Here is a 22,115-nt window from a genome sequence, read left to right on the forward strand (position 1 = left end):
TCCGTGGGCATGGCAAAGGGATTCTTTTAAAGCTTAAATCTTGTTAGGGACCATCCAGGGCTTGAAACGTCCAACAGCCCAGCTTCACTCAGAGCGAATGTGGTTCCCGCTGTCACCCGGAGGTTCCCAGGACCCGATCCTGTCACCTTCTGGCCACATGTCATTCCACGGTCCCCCGCCTGGCTGCGCCCATGGCGACCCCCGGGGCCTCCCAAGTCGGCTCACGCTCTGCCCCAGGCCTCACACGGGCCGGTCCCAACTGCCTGGAACCGACTTCCCCAGACAGCCAATGCCGCCTGCCCACGCTGCCCTGGGGTCCCTGCCGACGTCACAGCCCGGGGAAGCCTCCCCGGACTGTCCCTGTCTGTCCCCTCATCCTGCCTTTTCTCCCCTGGCCCTCACCCCCACCTGGCACACTCAGGGTTCACCACGTATTTATTTGCTGCCCGCCAACCGCTCTGGAAGGCAGGCCGGGCCGGGGAGTTTGTCTGTCTTGGAGTTGGCCCTGGGCAAACGTCTGCGGTGTGAGTGACCCGAGGGGTGTCGGGCGGCTGGAGGGCTGAGAAGGAGTCCGTGACGTGGACAAGACCCTCGAGCGGGCTGGCCTGGGGCTTGGTGCTCAGCAGGACAGTCCCTGGAGCTTTCCTGAGCAGCTGCTGCAGGCACCTCGGGGCACCGAGCCGGACACGGCTCCTGTCAGAGGACCCTACGCAGGGAAGCTCCACCAACCCGACCAGTGTCCCCATCCCTTCTGGGCCACAGAGCTGCCTTAGGGACGGTGGCCTGGGGCCAGGGAGACCATTGGGCAAGGCTCCCGTTCCCACCGGGGAGCGCAGCGCGCGGCCCGCCCCACTTTTATCTCCACCCCCCACCCCACCGTTCTCAACAACAGTTAGGGAGTATCTTGAGGTCACCAGGCAAAGGATGAAGGTGGCCCACACCTGAACATGGCGGTGCAGCAGGGACAGGGAGCCCGCGGTGGGCCGGCTGGGGGCTGGGGATCGGGGGACGCAGCACCCCCACATTTCTGTCCCCGGCAGTCTGTGCCCCACCCCCAGCCTCGAACGGGAGCTGCTGTGTGAAACCACGGAGGGTGGGGGGAGGAGGGGAGAGCTGGGCCCGGGAACATGGCCGGGGGCGGGGGGCGGTGGGGCTGCACCCTCCCAGCTCTGGGACAGAGCTGAGCCCGCTGGACGGGGGAGGGCACCGGCCGGAGGACCTGGGACTCGGGGGACTTAGGGGAGGCCGGGCGTGAGCAGGGCCGCCTGGGGCCCGGGGACGCACCGCGGGGTGGCGCACAGGGGTCACCGTCTGAGAAGGCCGCTGGTGTGTCCGGGAAGGGCCCGGGCTCTCCCCAGGGTCCTGAGAACAGCCGCTGCCCCTCAAAGGGCCTTTGGGGCAGGTGATGCCGAACCCCTGCAGGACAGCCGAGAGGGACGGGGTCTCCCTGGGTGGCCGCCTGAATTGTGAGCTGGCACAAGGCTCCTTGGGGATGAAGGTGCTCCAGTGTCATTTGGAACAGGGGCTGGAGGCCCTGGGGGGCAGCTGGGGCAGAGGGAGGGGTTTGGGGCCATGTCCCTTCTGCAAGGTGTGACATGTTGCGACGTGCGTGCAACGCTGTGTTCTCCCCTGCACGGTGACAGCCGCCTGGGCACGGCCCCAGGGTCCTTGGCCTCGGCACTTCTGACACTTCGGGCAAATGACTCTTCTTTTGATTTTGCTTATATGTCACCATTTTTTTTAAAATCATGGCAAGTATGTATAAAAACATCAGTGCTTTAGCCATTTTCAGCACACAGTCCAGTGGCACCGAGGACATCGTGTTGTGCCACCGTCACTCCTGCCAGCCCCACACTCTTGCCACCTTACTACTCGGAAGCGCTGTCCCCGCTGAACAGTAACTCCCAGCCCGCCGGCCCCCCGCCCCCACCACCCTCGTCTCTGCCGCTGTGGGTCTGACGCCTCTAGGGACCTCGCAGGCATGGAATCCCCCAGGACCTGTCCTGCCGTGTCCAGCTGATGCCACTGAGCGTGATGTCCTCGAACTTCCCCTGTGCTGGGGCACGTGTCGGAGGCCCTTCATTCCCTGGCCGAGTCACATTCTGGGCAGGAGCTCCTGCTTGGGCGTCCTGCGTCCTGAGGGTGCGCAGCAGAGCCCCGGCCTCCACCCTGCAGATGTGGGAAGCCCCTCCCCGCGCCCAGCGGTGACGACACCCAGTGGCCGCCGACAGGGCCAAGCGCCCCCCTGGAAAGTGGCCCCTGGTTGAGAGCCCCCTCCCCTGCCCACTCTAGCGCCCCCTGCTTTTCTGTGGGTGTCTCAGGGAGCAGCCGCAGCTCCACAAGCCGGGGGGGTGACCCCTCTGGGGTGTGCGTCCAGCCCTGGCTGCGGCCCAGCGTCCAAGTCCCATCACAAAGCTCCGGGCACATGCGGCCCACGGCTCACGTCAGAATCGCCTCCTGACGTCAGGGTGGAGCCTCAACAACAGCCTTCTTAATAACGAAAAGTCCCATCTGTGCTCAAAGCCACGTTCCGCGCTCTCGGCAGGCCAGGGGCCGGCTGCCGGGCCTCCTGCCAGCGGGCTGCCCCCTCCCCCGCCTCCCCTCCATCTGGGGAGACGGAAATCCTCCTTAATGTCGAACCTCAGGGGCCACGCGAAGAGTGTGCCAGTGGAAGACAAATGGGCCTGCTGTGCCCTTGGACGCATAAGCTGGATTTTCTTCAGTAATCCAGACCCTTCGCGGAGACAGCCGCGAGCAGAGACTCTCCATCACGATCAGTCAGGACACGCGCGTGTGCACACACACACGCGCACTCATGGAAAGAGCACATCTGGTGGTCGAGGGGGCTGCAGCCACCACGCAGGCAGGATTTTGGCACTGGGTCCTCCCCGCGGACCCAGCCTGGCGGCTGGGTTTGAGCCTACACTCCACGTTTCCGCCCAGATCCCATAGAGCCCCGCTAATCCCATCAGCCCCAGACAAGAGCTCTCATTTCCCGGTGAGCCTGCAGGGGGAAAAAGCTGGATTTGCAGGGGCTTAAGAACGAGGGAAGACTGGGCAGCTGCCCAACACGTCTCGGCAGAGGAGCGTCACCCATGCGAGCCATGCGTGGGGCCTCGGTGAGGCGCCCCGGCTTCCGGGACCTGGAATCAGAGCGGCCTGCGCTGGGAACATACTTCTGTCTCGGGGCCAGACTGGAACCCAGGTGTGGGGACCGTCCAGCTTTGTTTGGACCATTCCAGAAAGGCAGCAGATCTGCACCGGTTCTGTAAACCTCCCTGGGTGCCCACCCCCTCTCTGCCACATGACTTCTGGGTCCCCCTACCCCAACCCTGGCCCCAGGCGGCCCCCGGCGGGCTTTGGTCAGTGACATGCTGGCCGAGGAACGAGGCGGAGCCTTGGAGGGCCTGGGGCAGCCTCTGGCCGCTGCTCGCCTCTTCTGAGAACAAGCAGCCTCCCCGCGGCCGCCGCCCCAGGCAGGGCGAGTGGCCTGCTGTGGACGCAGAGGCCGCCGCGGGCTGGCGGGCCGAGCACCGTCATGGTGCCCACAGCTGGCCTCGGAGGCCTGCGGCCGCTTTCGCACAGGGCTGGCGGACCCGTGCCTTGGTGGGTGTCTTCGTTGTTGGGCAGGGACGTTTCTGTGGGGCGGGCTTCACCTGGCGCCCCCGCTGTGGGGACTGACCCCGGGGCAGCCCAGAACGAGGGCAGTCAGCTCTGGGCTCGGCTGCCTGTCAGCGATTCTGTGGCGGCTCTCAAGTCCCCCTAACGCCTCCCTCCCTCCCGGGGTCCACGGGGGACGCCAGCTGTGCAGAGGGCGTGGTCCTGGCTCCGGTGTGTGTGGTGACCAAGGAGTGTCTCAGGGAGCGAGAGATGCCCAGCCAGGCCCCGCTGCCCCCTCACTGCTCCCTGCTCCCAGTCCTCCCTGCCAGCCTGGCGGCCCGGGGGACCCGCCCTCCAGCCCCGTGTCCTTTGTGGCTCCCGTCACCTCTCACTGGTTCTGAGCAGATGCTGGGCACCATGTTGACGGCGGCTTTCCTCGCAACGGCCAAAAGGCGCCAACACCCCAGGCGCCCATCACCAGGTGGTGGGCGAACAAAACAAGGGCCACGCAGACCACAGGATTCAGCCTTAAAAAGGAAGGAAACCCTGACACCGGCCACAAGAGGGATGGGCCCGCGGGACGGGGTGCTCCGTGACATCAGCCAGCGACAAAGGACAGACACGACGCGACGCTTCCTCTCGGAGGCTCCTAGAGGAGCCAAGTTCACGGAGACAGGACGGAGGACGGGGGTCGTCGGGGCCGGGGGCTGTGTGTAATCGGCACAAGTTTTCAGTTCGGGCAGATGGGAAGTATCTGGAGGCGGGTGGTGGGGTCAGCTGCGCAGCAGTGCGACTGTGCCTGGCGCCCTGAGCTGCGGCATCAGGACATCCCACCTGATGGCGTCACACACGGTGGATGTGGTGAGGTTTATGGTTTGCATATGTTGGCTCTTTTTCTTTAAATGACCTGCCCCATGTTCTAGCTCTTTGAGGCCAGCTCCCACCTGACAGTGAGAGAGCAAGGCCACCTGGTCCGTGAGATCAGAGGACTGTGAGTGGGTCCAAGGTCCGCCCCTTGCCGCCTGGCCCTGCTCTGCCCCGCCCCGTCCCCGGCTCCTGCCTTGGTTTCAGCAGGGACCCTCAGTGCCCTCATTGCTTGAGCGGCCCTGGGCACAGCGGTAAGCCAGGAAGGGGGACCCTGGGACAACAGAAAGGCGCCCAGTGCTCCTCAGGCTCCACACGAGGCCGCAGCCCGGTGGCCTGGCGGGTCCAGGTGGGACGCGCTGACCGCGCGCCCTCACCGGGGCGGCTCTCGGTGGCTGGCGTCCCGCTGCAGAGCTGGAACACGCGTGAATGGGACTTGTTTGGCTGGGGAAGAAGGTGGGAAGGAGAAATGCAAAACCAGCCGAGCAAAGACCCGGGGGCAGGACAGGGGCGGGGGGGTCTGGCCCCGCAGACCTGGGCTCCCCGGCTCCCCAGCGCCGCTGCGCCGGGGCCCCTCTAGGACGGGCGTCCGGCGCACCACCTGCGTCCGCGGGGCTTTGTGCGGGGCGGCTGAACCAGACGCACAGGACAGGCTCGGCCCAGCGCCTGCCTGTCCTGCGGCGAGTGCCCAGTTAACATCCGTTCTCCCCGTGGCGCCCGGCGGCCCCGCCCCCGCTGCCCGCACCTCTGCCGTCGCCTCCCTGGGCTGCGCTGGCCCCAGGGACTTATTTCTGACAACAGACCGCAGCAAGGGCGACAGTCCGCCCCGCGTGCGGCCAAGCTCCAGGAGGCTGGACGTCGCCCCGCAGAGCCTCTCAGGGGCCCCACGGCGAGGCCCCCGTGGGGGGAGCTGAGCCACAGCCCACGAGGGACCGGTCCCGCCAGTGACCGCATGAGCCTTGAAATGGGACCCAGGTCAGAGGGACCAGCTGCCACGCCACATCCTCCCCACCGAAACGGGGGTGACAACGGCCGTTTACGCCCCGTGGTACGGGGCTGATGTGTCGCACGGCAACGGGCACCTTGCGCACTCAACAGCCCTTTGTTATCCCGAACCCTCGCTGGGCTCTGGCTAATTCCTTCTCCAGCGACTTCATCTTCCCATTACCCCCAACCCCAAACCCAGGCTCCTTGGTCCTCGGTCTCCCACATGCGGCTCCGACACCCATGCATGCACGCGCGCACACGCATGCAGCGTTTGTTGGCTGTGACAGAATTTTCCAGAATCCAGTGTCTTGGGAGAATGACTGCAGGAGGGGTCTCGAGCCCACAGTCCTGAAAATGAGGATGTGTGGGTGCCGGCCCAGCCCCAGCCCCTCTGTTCTTTGACAGGAGGCCCAGCCCACCGTGAACGTCGGCTGCCAGCAGCCGACTCCGTCCCGGTCTCCGAGCCAGGGCCTGGCGCTCCGCCGGCTGCTGTCAGCACGAGGAAGTCCGTCTGCTCTGTTTGTTTTCTTGGGTCTCCAAGAATTGCATGTGTTCGCCGAGCAGACAGAATTTCCATTCTGGCCTGTAATTCGGTCTCCAAGGAAGAGAAGTTGACATTGACGGTCTCATGACCAAGTTTGGATCTTGGGGACAAGGGGATGGTGAGCCGCTGCGCCAGGCAGAGGAGCAGGGAGGCCGGGAAGGGGCCGGGGCTGGAGGTCAAGCCCAGCTCTGCCCCGACAAGCCGGGCCGCTCCGGAGGGCTTCCTGCCCCTCGGCGAGCCACTCCTTTTCTGGCTTGGTTCCAGGACAGATGGCAAACCGCCGTCCTTCAGTCCCTTGTGAGTCGAGTTATCATGAGTCAACCCCCCAGGCCTGAGCTCTCAAGGGCCGGCGTCTGAGCCCCCGGGCCGAGCGCTGTCCCCGGGGCGGACCCTGCCCCGGTCACTGAGCAGGGCTCGTCCCGCATGATGTTCTGGCGCCGGCGCACCGCTCTCCTCTCACTTTAAATGAGCAGCCTTCACGGGGCCCAGCCGCCCGAGGCCTCTCCTCGAAGGTTCTGCCAGGCCGCCCAGGGCGGCCGAGGACGCAGGCTGAAAATCAGGAGCCCTCCTGACCTTTACATCGATCCGCCAGAAGATCCGCTACCTCTTAGTGTCCGGGAGGGACCAGGAGCCCTCGCACGCCTGCCAGGCAGCCCTGGGAACTCTGCTCAGCGCTCTGTACGGGGACCACGGGGGTCATGAGACGTCCACGCTCTGCCCTGCGCCTCTTCTTTTGTCGTTGCTCAAACACCCCAAACCCAGACAAGGAATTTGTTAATTTGTTACCAGGAGCCTTGGCCTGTCCCCAGATTGTAAATGGGAGAAGAGGCTGATCTTGAAATCACAACGTAAACCACAACCATAACCTACGGGGTCCAAATAACCTTCCAGACCAGGCGCCCCTGGAAAGCTGGAGCCACCTCTGTCCTCCAGCGCTCAGCCCCGGGCTGGCAAACGGGGGCTCGACGCAGGCATGCGGGGGGAGGATGGGGCGATGGTGGTGGGCGGATGGCTGCGTAGGTGGATGGATGGAGGGGTGGGGAGATGGATAACTGGATGGATGGGTGGGTGGATGGATGGATGAACAAATGAATCTCTGTCCAAGGAGCAGCAGTTCTTACCCAGAACCTATCACTTAGTGACCTTGTAACTTCCCTCATTTGTAGAATGAGATGAGGGTAGTTCTTTCCCTACCCGGTCCGTAAGGTTGTTGTGAGGATAAAGTTAGATGATATAAATAAAGTCCTTTGGCAACCTCTATAGAATTATACTAATGAGAGGACGTGTTCTTCAAAAGAACATAGTTTCTTCAGCCTAATAATCCGTCAACTCTACTTAACGACTCCTCTCGGGGCACAGCTCCGCTGAAGCGCCCTGGGGGGATTCAGGACGGGGAGACCTGACGTTGAGAGGCCGGCCCCTCCCACACGGCTGCGAGGTCGTAGCGGGCGGGCACTGTGTCTTTGACCCATGATCCCCAATGTCAGTGAAACAAGGGACTGATCGGCACTCAAATATCTACTGCAGTGATTTCAATAAAATAAACCAAATCATAGCATTACAAAGACACAACGTCATGAAAAGACAACAGTGCCGAAATCCTAGCGTGAACAGGGTCCTGGTCCCACTCCGAATCTAGCACTGCCATCCGACGTAGCTTTGCGCCCGTTTGAGCCCTATTCCAAAGACGGCACGGGGCTGCGTGTCTGTGAGAGGGACCGGGGACACGGGGCGTGGTGTGGGCTGCCGCCCTCCTCCGCATATGAGACGATCTACACAGACGGCCTGATGCAGTGACCGACGTGCCAAATGCTCGGTCCAGAGCAACTCACGGTTCCAGGTGTTTGGGGTCATTCGCCACTTTGGTCAGGGACCCGCTTCTTGGTCTCCCCTCCCTGTCCCGCTGGCCTCCCCTCGCCTTTGGATGGGGCGGGAGGTGCAGGGGATGGTGGGTCCGGCCTCAGCAGAGGTCGGGGCATTGCAGCCGAGCAGGCGGCACTGGACGCCCTGCGCAAACGCCCCGGCCCCGGCCCCGGCTCACCCCAGACATTGTCCATCAGGCCCCCGCTGCCGGGGCCGCAGGGCCCAGCGTTTGCTTCGGCCAGGTGTGCACGAGGGGGCAGATCTCCCCTGGCCTGGGTTTGGGGCTGTGGACTAAGGCAGCCAGGCTGGGCTGGGAGAGGAAGCGGGTGCGACTGTCCCTGGCGCCCTCCGGCTTGTCCTCAGAGCGCCCCGGAGTGCCGTCTGGCGCCTGCTGCCGGGCTCTCTGGGGGCAGGAAAGAGGGAACACAGCGGCATGCGAGACAGCACCGTGACAAGGGCAGAGCCTTTCCGTGGGCAGGTTTGGGGCTGGGGATTGGTGAGCTGGCCACAGTCGGTAAATATCAAGGGTTAAACAAGAGGCTCCCCTCGTTGTCACCCCGAACCCTGAGCTGCAGACGCCACGCTTCCTGAAGGACAGCAGCCGGGGGTCAGGAGGCGCTCAGCTCATTAGTGTTCCCCATGTCACCGTGTCACACAGGCACAAGATGAAACAGCTCTGTTTTCACCACGTGCCGGCCCCAGGAGCCGGCCCCTAGATGATCTCTAATTATTACAGAAATCTCCGATTTCTGGGCTGGTTTCCAAGGTCACTGTGGTGGCTGTTCTTCAGAGCCGGCCACGGCCAGCGGCCCCGGACGGATCACCAGAGAAATCAGACAGGGGTGGGGGTGGGGGGGAGCGTGCACGGGCGCGGGAAGGCGCGGGAGGCCCACCGTGCCTTCAGGACCCGTCCCGAGCCCTGGGGGCCCGGGAGAGGCGGCCGCCCCTGCAGTCCCGCCTTATCACCCTTTGCAAAGACAGATGCTGGCCGGACGCAGTCAGTCCAAGTCAGTTGTGAGCTTTTTCTGCAGGTGCCAGGGACGTCCTCACCCCCCTTCTCCTAATCTGCTACCTCGCACGACCTCAGGGAATTTACGACCACGCCGCTGTTCATTACAGAAGACTTGGAATTTTAATATTTTTTTAAAAATTATCACATGAGGACATGTTCATCACTTTTAGAGAGAAAGGGTTTAGAGAGAGAGGAAGAGAAGGAGAGAAACATCCCTGTGTGGCTGCCTCTCCTGCGCCCCCCACTGGGGACCTGGCCCACAACCCAGGCAGGTGCCCTAACTGGGAATCGAACCAGCGACCTTCCAGCTGGCAGGTCAGCGCTCAGTCCACTGAGCCACACCAGCCAGGGCTTAATTATTATTTTTAATTGTCATAAAATACACCTGATGTAAAATTTGGCATCTTAACCGTGTTTGAGCGCACAGCTCAGGGCATTAGGCGCAGGCACACCGTCCCCCCCACCCCCCCGACCCCAGAACTTTCCGTCTTACAAAGCGGAACCTCTGTCCCCGTGAAACACTAACTCCTCCCCCTCTCCCTCTCCGCCAGCCCCCGGCCCCCACCCCCTACTTCCCTGCTCTGTGACTTTGGCTATTCCCGTCCCTCCTGCGAGTGGGATCCTGTAGTATCTGCCCTCGTGTGTCTGGCTTGTTTCCCTCAACACGGTGCCTTCAGAGCTCAGCTACCCTGTAGCGATGTGTCCGCGCCCGTCCTTTCTCAGGCTGAACAAGCTCCGCTGCACAGGCAGAGCGTGTTTTGTTTATCCGTTTATCCGCCGAGGGACACCGGGCTGTTTCCACTGCTGGAAGAACCAATGCGTCTCCTTGGTTTTGAGACCAGAAAAGCTGGCGTTCACGCTGTCTGTTACCGACGAGACCCAAGACGCAGAGACCGGGGTTGCGTCTTCACGGGCGTTTTATTCAGAGGGTCTGCGACCCGAGAAGACGGCAGGCTTGTGCCCTAAGAGAACGTCTCAAACTCCATCTTAAACAGACCCTTTTCATAAGAAGAGAATTATAGGCACAGGGGGTTGGGGTTCAGGCCAGATGTCTTACAGGACCTGCCTGGAGGGGTTTCTAGGATTATTCCCACGTCACAGATGAGAAAACTGAAGCATAGAGAGGGACTCGACCGAGGTCACACACTGAGTCGCCCGCTGGGGAGGGGCTGGACCCAGGTAGCCTGATGACTGAGCCCCTGTTCTCCCCACTGTGCTCGAGGGCTTTAGTGTCCCCGTGAAAAACAGAGAGGAACGTGTGAACGGGTAAAGCCAGGCCCAGTTTGCTCCTGTGGCGCCCTGTGCTGCGCAGGCCTGCGACCTCAGCGTGTGTCCCCAGGCCTGGAACTCCTGGGAAGCAAGGCGAGAACCAACAGCCCCAGGCAGAAGACTGCGCTGGGACAAACCGCAGGCCGATGCCGCCAGCTGCGACCGCCGCTTTTAACTCAATCCTCATCCAATAAAAGCTCAAAGCCCCCACCGCGCCCCCGAAGGCTGGCGTCTCTCTCCACAACGTCAGCCCCTCTCCTTTCTGGGAGAGAGAATAAAAACTTCATTCTGTACGCTTTCTTCTCTTGGCGAATGCCGCCCCAGCCCGCATCACCGACCACCCTAACAAAGTGTGACTGTCATTCTGTGGGAAAAAAGCCAAGTCACAGGGCCCTCAGTGGCCCTGAAGGCCACACAGCTTTATCGCTGGTTCTTGTTCTGTAACTTAAAAACCGTGGTGTGATTCTGCCCAGACGCCCTGCCTTCCTCCCACCTCCCCTCGGACACAGAGCCCCCGGGACTGTCCCCAGCCCCACCGTGACCGCGGCAACGCACAAGAGACAGATGTCTGCTGAGCCCCGAATGGATCAGACAAGACAAAGGGGAGGCAGCCGGGGGCGCTAAAAGCCCCTGAAAATTGAACGAGACCCTGCCAAGTGGGTGATTGGCTCCCACTGAGATTAGTTTTAATCAATTATTAAGCAATAGTTTAATATTTCAAGAGTTTTATCAGTCACAGAGAAATCAAAACATTTCATGATTTTCTTCTCTTATAGCTTCCAACATAAAAATGTAAAAGAAGTGACAGGTTTAAAAAAAAAATCTTTTCTGTGGAAATAATTGAATGTCTTTATTTTTTAACTTGTTTTGTGTTCCCGACGCCGAACCCGACGTGAGCCCGAGAGGGTGCTGAGCGGGGGCTGTCCGACGCGCACGCGCCGCTTTGCCCAAGGAACGCGGGGCGCGCAACAACGCCCGTCCGGGCGCACCCAGGTCACGGGGGAGCCCAAGGGCCCGCCCTCCACGCTCCTGAGGGGGACCACGCGGGGGCGCCCAGCGCCGGGCTTGGAGCTTTCTCCGTCCATCCTCCCGAGGTCTGGGCCTCCCCCTCCTCCTCCTCGCCGCTCGCCAAGCCCTGCCCTTCCCGTCAGGAACCGGAAGCGACGGGCAGAGGGCAGCAGGGGAGCCGAGTACAGCGCACCACCTGCTCTGTGACGGACTCTGGAGTCCTAGAGGCGACGGGGCTCCCATTTTATGTCGTTATCCGTTCCCCTTTGGGAGCTGGTACCACGTGCCTTCTCACCCTGCGCTCCTCCAACTTCTCATCCCTCCGTTCCCCACCCACCCGCCCATCCGACCACCCACCCATCGATCTACCCACCCGCCCGGCCATCACTTACCCACCCATCACCACCCCTCCCTCCATGCTTCCACCCGCCCCCTCCTCCACGCGTGCCACAGCGTGTGCCAAGTTCTAAGTCAAGCACGGGCTCTCTGACGGGAGACAGACCTGGAACCCTGTGTGCCGTCCAGCGCGCCGGGTGCTCAACCCCAATGTCCCCGGGGATGCTGGGCCCAAGGGACAGAGTGCCCCGCCCTCAGGGCAGGGGCCTCACGGGGCGGGCCTCTGCACTCAGCCCGAGGAAGCCAGGCGGGGTGCGGGGTGGCCGCCTCGGGCGAGGCACCGGCACTGCCAGGAGGGTCCCCGGCCCCATAGGACCACCCGGCCTGCTCTCAGCGCCCTCTGCCTCCCGCAGCCTGTTTCCTGCCCGTAGGTGAGGACACCCCGCCGCTCTCATCTCCTGGGGGCTGCAACTGGGTCCCTTTGAAGTGGCCGCGTGCGAGGCAGACCCCCAGTTCCTGCCTTCACCCGCCGTGGGGGAGCTCCTGCGGGGCGGAGGGGTCACGTGGCCGGGGGCCGTTCTGCACAGCGCTCAGGTGCGAGCGCCGTAACTAGATCAAGCTGTGCCCTAATTAAGGCAGACCTTCAAGGTTGAGCTGCACTTGCAAAGTCTCCTGAAATGGGCCGGTGCTCCCCGGGCTGCCTGCCCCCAGATCCCACGCCCTGCTCACAGGGGAGGCCCCACCGCACAGCACACAGCCGAGGAGAGCCCGCCTCTGGCTCTTCCGAGCTCCCAGCCTCACTAGCTGAGGGGCGTTTTATGACTGACTTGCCACCATAAAATTCAGAGGTGACTAACCCAAGAAGCCCTACACTGCTCCCGGCTACAGCTCCGTGCCCCCACATGTGAGCTGTCTTCCCCAGACGTCTCCTGGGCGGGGGTGGGCCCGAGGCAGGGGCCCGGGCCGTGGGGACACGTGGGCAGAGGCTGGGCCCCTCCACTCCTGTGGCTGGATAGCAGGCTTCGCTTCAACTCTTCAGTCAGGCGGTCCGTGTATCCTAAAGTCAGTATGTGAAATATTTATCAAGAAGACTCTCTATTTTTAACTAGGGATGATTTCGGCTCTATTATTCATACAGCCTCAGAGGACAGGGTCCCTGCCTGTGGGCTTCCAGGTGCTGAGACAGAGCAGAGGCGAATCTGAAGTCAGAAATGGGGGCCAGGGAAGGGGCGAGCGGTGGATTCCGGCGGGGCGGGGGCGCTGCCGCTGAAGTCTCCGATGGTTTCAGCCGAGCCTCCACATCCGGGCGCACACGTTGGTGGAAGCTTTGGCCCCGTTTTCAGCACAGAGTCATCTGCGCCCTCGGCCAGGCCTCCGGGGGCTCCCGCTTAAACAAGCAGATGGCCCAGAGCCCTGTAGGGACCCTCGGACGTGGCCCCTCCCAGCTGTCGGAGGTCAGAGTGACCCTCGCTGTCAGGGACGGGCGCCGCGTCCCCAGCAGCCCATGCTGACAAGCCGTGAGCACCCCAAGCCCAAGTAAGAACGCACCTACCCCGCTCTGGGCTGGTGAAGGCCCCAGGGCAGTGACCCACTGAGGGACGAGGGTCCACGCCCTCCGGTCCCCGCAGATGCTTGGGTACAGAGCTGCCTGACAGCTGGCCGCCGGAGCAGGGGGAGGCCGCCCACACCAGCCAGCACCCAGCTAGTAGCAAACAGCAGACCCGCGGTGCCTGGGACACACGCCTCTCACCACAGCATCTAGTTCTTCTGTTCAGCAGACAAGGAGGTGGCCGGAGAAGGAAGGAGAGGGACAGATGGAGGGACACCCTCATTTGGTGCCTGACCCGCGTGGTTTCACGCCAACCTGTCAGGCCGTCCCTCGCCGCACGCACTGAGGACTCAGCGTCGGGGCAGGGCTCGCTTTCACGGGTCCCGCTCTGCCAGCTGCCTGCTGCTCAGCCATCTGGGCGCGGACCCGGCCTCGGCGTCCGGGGCCTCTGCTCCTTCCTGGACGTGGACTGAGGGGGCGGGAACGCCCCACCACCGCGCTTGAGGAGCCCACACCGTGCCGGACACCCCGAACCCGGGCCAGCCTGCCTGACCTTGCCCGGTGCGGTCAGCAGAGGAGGAGATGGGGGAAGCAGAAACCACGCCTGGGGTTTCAGAACATCGGGGACGAGCACTCAGGGCAGACAGAGCGAGGCGGGCACAAGACAACTAGGTCAGTGCCAGAGGCCCCTGCAGAACCCAGTCACACCGCGTGCTGTGACAGGAGGCGGGGGCCGCAGGGAAGGGCGCCCGGTCACCGCGGCGCCGGCCATGGCCGCTTGGCTCGCCCCGGCCAAAGTCCGACTCTCTCCAGGGCACAGGCCCTTCAGGCGCTGTGGCCACCCAGGGCCCCAGCTCCTCGGCGAGTGCAGCGGGACGGGGAGGGGGCGAAGGATGCAGAGCCCACCTTGCTGCTCCCGCAGGGAGAGCCATGGTGGGGGGGACACTTTCCTTCCTTCTCTCCAGATTGTCACCAAGGAACCCCGAAGCCCAGGACGGCTGTGGGCTCCTCCCCTCACCCCTGTGTTGTCACTGGGGCCCGAGCATCCGAGGGAGGACCAGCAACAGCGCCCGCTGTAGTCGGCAGGGACTCAGGCTCCCCAGACCAGCCCTTTCCCATGGAGCCCTGCGCGGGCTGGCACAGCCCAGAGAGGCGAAGCCACCCGCCGGGGACACTCAGCGGCCGATCAGAGGGGCCGGCTCTGGCACAGGCACGCCAGCAGGTGCCCCGGCTGCGCCACGCGGCCCAGCGGTGTCCGGGCACTCCAAGCCTGTGCTCAAGGGGCACTGGAGAAGCGGCAGGGACACCGGCAGCCCCTCAGCCTACCCCGTTTCCCGGGCCGCCCCAGGCTGAGGCTTCCGGAGCGCGCGCCGAGCCGCCCGGGAGGCACCGCCTGTCCTTTCTCTAGCCTGGCGGCCGTGCACAGCCGACGTCTGTGTCCGCCCCTCAGGCTGCGGGCACACCAGCGGGGCCGTCACGCTGCGGGTCTCGTGGCACCACACCTGGGCTCGCAGAGCCTCTAAGAACCACAGCACACACTGTCCTGTCTCCCCAGGGATGCAGGGAGGCAGCTCGGTGCACAAAGAGCCTGCGGGGTCGGAGGCCTGGCCAAGGGCTGGCCGAGGGCTGGCCTGGCCTTTTTCTTAGGGAGCTGGAACGGCTCAGGTGTTTAGAGCCCCGCCCTCCCCCGCGAGGCACCTACAGCGCACCTGGCGCAGCGAGCAAACGCATCCGGGGCAAGTCTGTGGGCTGGGGCTGTGGGTGGCCATCAACCGCCTCCCCGCTGCCGTGGGCGTACGGGACACTGAGGACTTGCCAAGCACCCGTCACGAGTGGACATGGACACGCCCACTGGTGTGAGCAGCGCCCAGGTCTTAGTCCTGGTCGTGGGACTGGGGACCCAGAGGCAAGCAGCAGACGAGGGCCCATGGGGGCCGGGGGCGCTGACACAGGGATGTGAAGGCCCCTCTGCGGGCGCCCCGCCCCTCCGCGCGCTGTAAATGCCACGGCAGCAAATCAATTTTACAAAGCAATTTGTCCTCTCTCTCCAGCTGGCCCCCGGAGGCTTAACTTCATCACGCTGGAACAATGTCAGGAGCCGGCCGGGGACGCACAGATCCCTGCCTTTCCAGGCGATCGGCAGCCTCGCCCGGGCCTGCGGGGACTGCAGAGCCGGCACGGCCCGCCCACGCGGCATTGGAAAGTCGCCCAAGGGTCTCCCCAGCCCCCCTGTGCCTCTCCCCTCCCCGCCCCTCGGTCTCCCTCCCCTCCCCCAGAACCAGAGCACTCACGCGGCCCCTCCTCCCTCCCTGAAAAGAAGCAAATCTGCCCCCCCCCCCCCAGTAACACCCCATCGGACGGGAGGGCTCTGTGGGCTGCTACCCAGGCCTCTCTCGACGAAGAAATAAGGCTGAGGGCGGCCTTTCAGCGCCAGGGATGGCGGCAGGAGTCTCAGGAACTATCAACTGTCACCAAGGGCCCCCTCCCCAGGGCCACACGAGGGTGACGGTGCTGCAGCTGTGCAGTGAGGCCCTCCACTCACTGTCCTGGGAGCCATCGCACCCCTTTCTGAGCCGGAGGGGTGGCCGGCGCTCAGGGGTGCGCAGCGGGGTTGCTGCCGCGGCCTCCGTGGCCAGGCGTGGGGTCCACGGCGAGGGGACAGGGCGGGCGTCTCCCATGCAAGCTGCCCCCCCCCCCGGTCAGCCCGCCCTCCTCTAAGTCGGGGCTCCAGGGTGCTGTCCATGGAGACCAAGGGGAAACCGGTGCGGGCTCCGGAGAAGCGTTTTCTGTGAATGGTCCGCTCACCCTCCCTTCTGCATCGGGAGCAGCCCTGGCGGGCGGGCGGCGGCCAATCGGAGAGGGGCCGAGGCTGCCTGGGGAGGCATCCCGCCCCCCGCCGCGGGGGGCGTGGGATCCCCCGCCCCCAGGTCGCCCACCCCGAAGGCTGGCCCTCCCTTTGCACCCTCTGCCATCCTTTTAAAGGGAACATTGCAGATTTAAACCACAAATTAAATTTTTAATGAAACCGCATCCCAGCAGCGCTGGGCGCGATGCAATATTGATGAGCTCTCGGTGTCCGGCCGGCGGGAGCGCGCCCCGGGAAGCTTTTTAGGATGTTATGCAATACGGAACCAGATTAATTATTTGCAACAAAGGGACCCGTGTCTCGGTCGTGCTGCTGGGGCCCCGTGAGTGTAAAACGGCCGCGTGTCATTATTGCAGCTCTAAGCGGCAGTCACGGGAGGAAGCTGTGACTTCACGGCCCCGGCACCCCACGTGCGAGGCGGGAGGAAAGGCGGGCGCAGGGAGGGGAGCGTGTGTGCGGGGGGGGGGGGGCGGGAGGAGGGAGGCTCGCCAGGGAGCACTCGGGCCTGCGGGCCAGATACTGCAGCAAAATGCAGCAGATTTCTTCGAAGCCGGCTCCGAGTTCCCCACCCCCGCTCTCCGGGGCGTCCCTCACTTAAAGGGGTGGCAAGCAGGGCTGGGCACCGCCAGCTGGGGTCCGAGAGGAGGCTCCCCTCCGGGGATGACAGCCACCCACGTCGGGGGGCGGGGGCGTGAGGGGGTCTGAGAATGGCCGTCAGGGGGCGGGTTTCTCAGTGGCCAGGCCCCTGTCCTGCCAACCCACTCCCCGCTGCCCCCGGCCTCCCGCCGGCCACCAAGGGGCTCTGCACAAGGCAGTTACAAGGCAGCTGGCTGGAGCTGGGGAGAGGCCACCAAAAGGGGGTGTTGGGGACTTCCCCAGACTGACGTAAGGAATAAGGAAACAGAGGCCAAGGGCCAGCAGGGCAGTGACAGAGGCCTGCGGCGGGGACGGGCCGGGGGGCTGCTGGGCCCACGAGGGCTCCCCCAGCAGCCACAGAGGCCGGGGCCACGCACGGCCAGCCTCGCCACTCACACCACGGGCGCCAACGCCCCAGGCAGTGCGATCTGGGGCGTCCACCCGCCGCCAGCCTTGCTCCCGCCCACGGTCACCAGGACAGCCCCAGTGGGTCTCCTGCGTCCTCCAGAGCCCTTGCAGGGTCCACTCCCCCCGACTTTCTAGGACAGTCACCTGCTCCAAACCCTTCCAGGCTCCCTGGGTCCCCGCTGCTGTCTCTGCCCTTTCGCGGGCCCACAGAGCGGGCCCCCGGGACCTCCACGCCCACCCCTCTGCTTGCCCCACGCTCCGCTGTAGCCACTGCCAGCTGCCTCGGGGCCTTTGCATGTGCCGCCTCTGCGCACCCAGAGCGATGCTTCTTTGCCCGGACAACGGCCCCTCCTGCTTCAGCACTCCGTTTAAACGTCACTTCCTGGGAAAAGCCCTCCCTGCCCCCGGCCTCGGCAGGGCCCAGCGTGCCCCCAGCGTCCCTGAGTTAGCCGGGTTCTCCCAGCAGCAGAGCCTGAGGACGGCTTGTCTGTGATGTGATCCAGGAGGGAAAGGGAACGCAAGGGTCACTCATGGATTTGGCTGCTGCTGGGGACAGCCTGTGCTCAGTCCCCTGGGACCTCCCCAGGAGGCATAGGGACCATCCAGGACCATCCACGGAGGCGGGAGGGCGAAGGGTGCCCGTCCACCAGTTCTTTACGCCATCGGTCCAGGGTGGCCTCACACACACTGAGCCGCCCTGCCACTTCCGGGCGCGCATGTGAGTGGGCAGAGCAGGCCCCTGTGGGCACCCATGGGGCCCCGGGCAGCGCTGTGGGGAGCTGGCCCTGCGCGACCTGGCACCAAGCAGGGGTCCCGGCAAGAGGCCAGGCCAGGAGCTGAGGGTGTGCTTCCCGCCACAGCTCCTCCCACCGCCAGAGTCCCTTCCCCGGCGTGGGGGCAGGGACACACCGCCCGGTGCCCGTCCCCCCCTGCCCGTGGGCGGCGTGGCACACACTGCGGGGGCGGGCCCAGATGCGAACGGAGGCGCCCTTCTCACCCCCTGGAGACAGGATGAAGGGGACCGGGGGTGTCACGGAGCACAGCGCAGAGCTCCTGGGGTGGCAGGGTCCTTCCTGGGGGGCCAGCTGGGGTCCCCGCTCCTCTCAGGGACCCTGCTCCCATGGCCTGGGCCGTGAGGCCGGTGCTGGGGCACCACCGGTGGGGGGGGGGGGGCGGCTGGTCTTGCCCAGTGTCCCGCTTCTCCGGCTGCAGCCCCGCCTCCCAGAGCCGCCGGCCTCCCTGCGCAGAGCAGAGCAGGGACGGGAAATGAAAGTCTTCCCAGGAAGGGGCCTTTGAGACCTCCAGCAGGACCCCCGACCCTTCTCCTTCATTCCTCCTTCTGTTTTCTTTCCAGACACAGGACCCACTTACGATTTCTCTCCACCCCCGCCCCGCCCCCGGGATCCGAGAGGTTGGAGCACCAAACCACGCCCAGAAGCGGGCGGGGCACGGCCTCCTGCCTCCCCGGTGGCCGCTCTGCTCGGCGCCCTCCCCGGACTCACCCCACACCTCCAGCAGCACAGCAACCTCACAGTCATGCAGGAGCGACCACACCGTCGGTGGCGTGCACTCCTCGCGTGCGCTCCGCGGCCGGGCTCTGCTGGGCCCTCCCCTCGGGGCTGCCCGCTTTGGCCCTCGCCTCCCGCCCAGACCCTGACGCTGGCCGACCGCAGGGCCAGGCCTGGGCTCCAGAGCTCACCGGGGAGCCGCTGTCCTGGCTGACATGCCTGATGGGGCAGGGGTGGGTCAGCCCCCACAAGCTGTCGGTGAGGCGCCCTGACACTGGCCCCTGGTACCACTGGCGCTTCGGCCCAGCGGGACACCATCTCAGAGAAATCTTAATGGAGGCACGAGTAGTAGATGCCAGCGTTTAAGAAAAGGGCATGCAATGGAAACATAAAACCAAGAAAAGGTTAAACGTCAACTTCAGGAAAAACGAGCGGCAGAGCTCTCACGTGTCGACCGTCTGGAGCGCCCCAGGCGTCGCAGAGGGTCAGGAACCACGTTCGCCCACCTGGTGAAGGGACAAACGGATGCGCCGAGGCCCCGCCCTGCGTTCCTGGGACCAGCAGGTGGCGCCGCTCAGGCCGGGCCCTCAGAGGCCTCAACTGCCTCCTCTGTGAAATGGGTGAATCAAAGCAAGACCGGCACCTGCCGGGCCCACCCCCACCCCCCGGCTCCGAGCCCGGCCCAGTGGGCTCAGCCGTGCGGAAGCACCTTGTCAGACACAGGGCTCCAGGGAGCTGATGCCACCCTGTTCTCCGGTGCATGAGCGGCGCCCCGGGAGCCCCTCTGTCAGCCCACCGGTACCCCGGGCACGGGCGCCCTGCGGTCCCGGGCACCTGTCCCCGAGGCCTCCCTGCAGCAGCAGGAGGCTGCAGAGGGCTGCCCCCGAGGGAGGAGCCAGGCCCTCCTCCTGCAGGTGCCGGGGCAGCACTCGCTCAGCCCTCAGGAGAACGGGGACCGCAGGCGGGTAGACGCCATTTGAATTCCGAAGCACTTTCATGCCCCATTGCTCTACAGGTCATTCTACAGTTCACTGCCCGCTCCTGGCATTTGGCAGATGTGAAACTGATGTGCAAGGCACAGCGGACTGGCAGCCCCAGCGCCCAGCGAACCAGCCAACCAAGTGACGGCGAACAGGGTTCTCGGGTGGGCGCCCCAGGACCGCTCCAGACCAGCTTCCCCATCCAGCGCCCGTGGGGCAGGGAAGAGGGACGGGAGCCTGCTGAAGGCGGGAGAGCGCCCAGCCATCGCTGAGCCCGCTAGTCCCTGTCCTTGACCTCGGTATATGCAAACATCAGAAATCTTAACAGAAAGGAACCTGGAACACTGGGTGGCCCTCCCCCCCACCGCCGCCCCGTTCCAGTGGGTGGTCTCCCTGCTGACTGGCCGACTCTGCCCCTGCCGGGAAGGTGCTCCCAGGGCTCCCTGCCGGCCCTCAGGCCCCGCTGGCTCAGTTCAGCAGTGGGGCCAGGAGCCTCGTCGGCAGTGGGCGCTCATGAGACAGCTAAGTGCTGGGTTTGCGGACAAGTACCTGGACTTCGTCACTTTTGTCCCCTCCTGGCTGTCGGATAAACACTCCAAAGTCCCCGAGCGACTCCTGGACTCTCCCCGCCTCCAGACCCCGCCCTCCTCGGCAGGCGCACCCCGCCCGCCACAGCTGGAGCTGCACTCCCGCAGCCAAGCCGATGCCAGGCCCTGACCAGTCCACGTCCGCCGGGGCCCTCAGACCCGTCTCTCCCTCTCTCCCTCTCTCGGTCCTGCCCTCCCTTCCCCTCACTCGCCATCACCCCAAGAGCAGCCTCTCAGCGCTCCTCAAGTCTGCCCTCCAAGGAAGGGTCCCCAGGGTGGGCCCTATGCCCCTGTCCAGCGTCCTCCCCGGCCCCCCCCCAGGACCCACTGCGGGGGGAGGTCTTCCCTGCTCGGATGGACATTCTCCACCAGCTGGAGGCTTCGGCCTTGGCCCTGGGAGGGCGCGGGCTCAGGGAGGACCCCAGAGTGCGTGAAGGTGGGCCCAGCACCTGCCTGGGTGGGCTCCCGCCTCCTCCACGGGGTAAAGAGACCCCACGGGCACGCGCGCCCTGAGAACCCTGCCCGGCCCCTGTGGTCGGCCTCTTCATGCCTGCCTGCCTCCCGTCCACGGGCCACCGCCAGCGGGGGGTCTCGGGCCACACGACCCTGCCCACTTCTCCTCGCTTACACCACAGAGCTGCCCCCAGGCTCCCCGCCGAGGCCGCGAACTCTCCCCCCCCGCGGTGGGGTGCTGAGCGCGCTGCGGCAATCGCTATGTTTTCGGGAATTGGAAAGCGGTTTGTTAAACACAGCCATCATTAAAATCCAAACTTAGAATTAAATTAATTGTGCTGAGAAGGAAGGTGACACACACTCAGAACACACCACTTTCTAATTGTTTCTATCGCATTTACTGTTACCTCTGCTCTTGAGTCTGTTTGCTTGGGTCGCGAGTCTAAGGCGGGAACGCCCGCAGTCGCGAGGCCGCTCTGCCCTTCCCCAGCCGCAGGTGCACGTTTCGCAGGCTCCCCACTGCGGTTCTGGGGCACGGGCCCAGGCCAGGCGGGGAGACCCATGTGCACATACGAGGGTGTCCCTGTACCCACGACCTTCGGACTCGGGGCCAGGCAGCTTGGGCTTCCTCCGCCGAAGGTCGTGTTCATTCATCTCCCAGCCCCGCCCCCCCAACACTGTGGAGGGAAACTCCAAAACACCAAGAGAGCGCCTCCCCCTGCCCAGCGCCTTGAGTCTAGTTAAAAGGATTTTCAAAGGCCGAGCATCGTGGTGGTTTGGCCCTCCACCCGCCTGAGCAGCAACCCCCGAGCGTGCGCAGGGGGCCTGCACAGCGCCTTCCGGTGGAGAGGTCGCCTGCTGGACCGCCACCTCCTCCCCTTTGGGCTCAACACTGCCCTGCCAGAGACCCCCCCGGATACTGCCCCAGGGCCCCTGACCCGCTTCTGACACCAGAAGCCTGTCTCCCTGCCTTGGCGCAGGCAGCCCCCGCCCCGCCCCCCACCAATCAGGACGCAAGGCCAGGCCAGGGACGCCGTGCCACGGACGCCCCGCCCTCTGCACAGCCTGCCCAGGCCGCTGGGTTCCTCTCTGGGCGCCCACCAGCTCAACGTGGATTGCTCCCCTCTCCGCCAGGGAGGGCCTTGGCTCCAGGCTCCTCGGGAGGGGCCTCTGACTGGGGTAGTGAGGTGACCCCTGGGGAGAGGGACCCCAGTCTTTCTGGTTGGGAGGTGGAGACAGAAACTGTTCCACCCCTCGCACGGGGAACCCCTCGGGAGTCTCCTGCTAGCCTGGGATGCCCCGGGCGCACGCCCCTGTGGCGGTTCTGCTGGCCTGCCCCCTCGCCGCCTGGCGCTGGCTGCCGGAAGCCCGCCCTCGCAGGGGCCTCGGTGCCTGGAGCACAGCCCGGTGTGGGCCGCGGGGTCCCTCTGGCGCTGGGAAGTGCAGGGTGGGCTGAAGGCCGAGACGGCCAACGATCGCAGGGGGCGGGGACCGGGCCGGGGCCAGGGCTGGGGGAGGCCTTGTGCAGGGGGCAGGGCAGCGTCCAGTGCTTTCTCAGAAAGGCATCAACCACCCCAGCCTCTTCTCCCCGCCCTCCCCAGTCCTGGAGACGCCTGGGGTCCTGCCCTCGAGGCGGGGGCTGCTG

Source organism: Pteronotus mesoamericanus, unplaced genomic scaffold (genome assembly GCF_021234165.1).
Source record: "Pteronotus mesoamericanus isolate MK-2021 breed Mesoamerican mustached bat unplaced genomic scaffold, CSHL_Meso_final scaffold_408, whole genome shotgun sequence".
NCBI classification, from domain to species: Eukaryota; Metazoa; Chordata; class Mammalia; order Chiroptera; family Mormoopidae; genus Pteronotus; species Pteronotus mesoamericanus.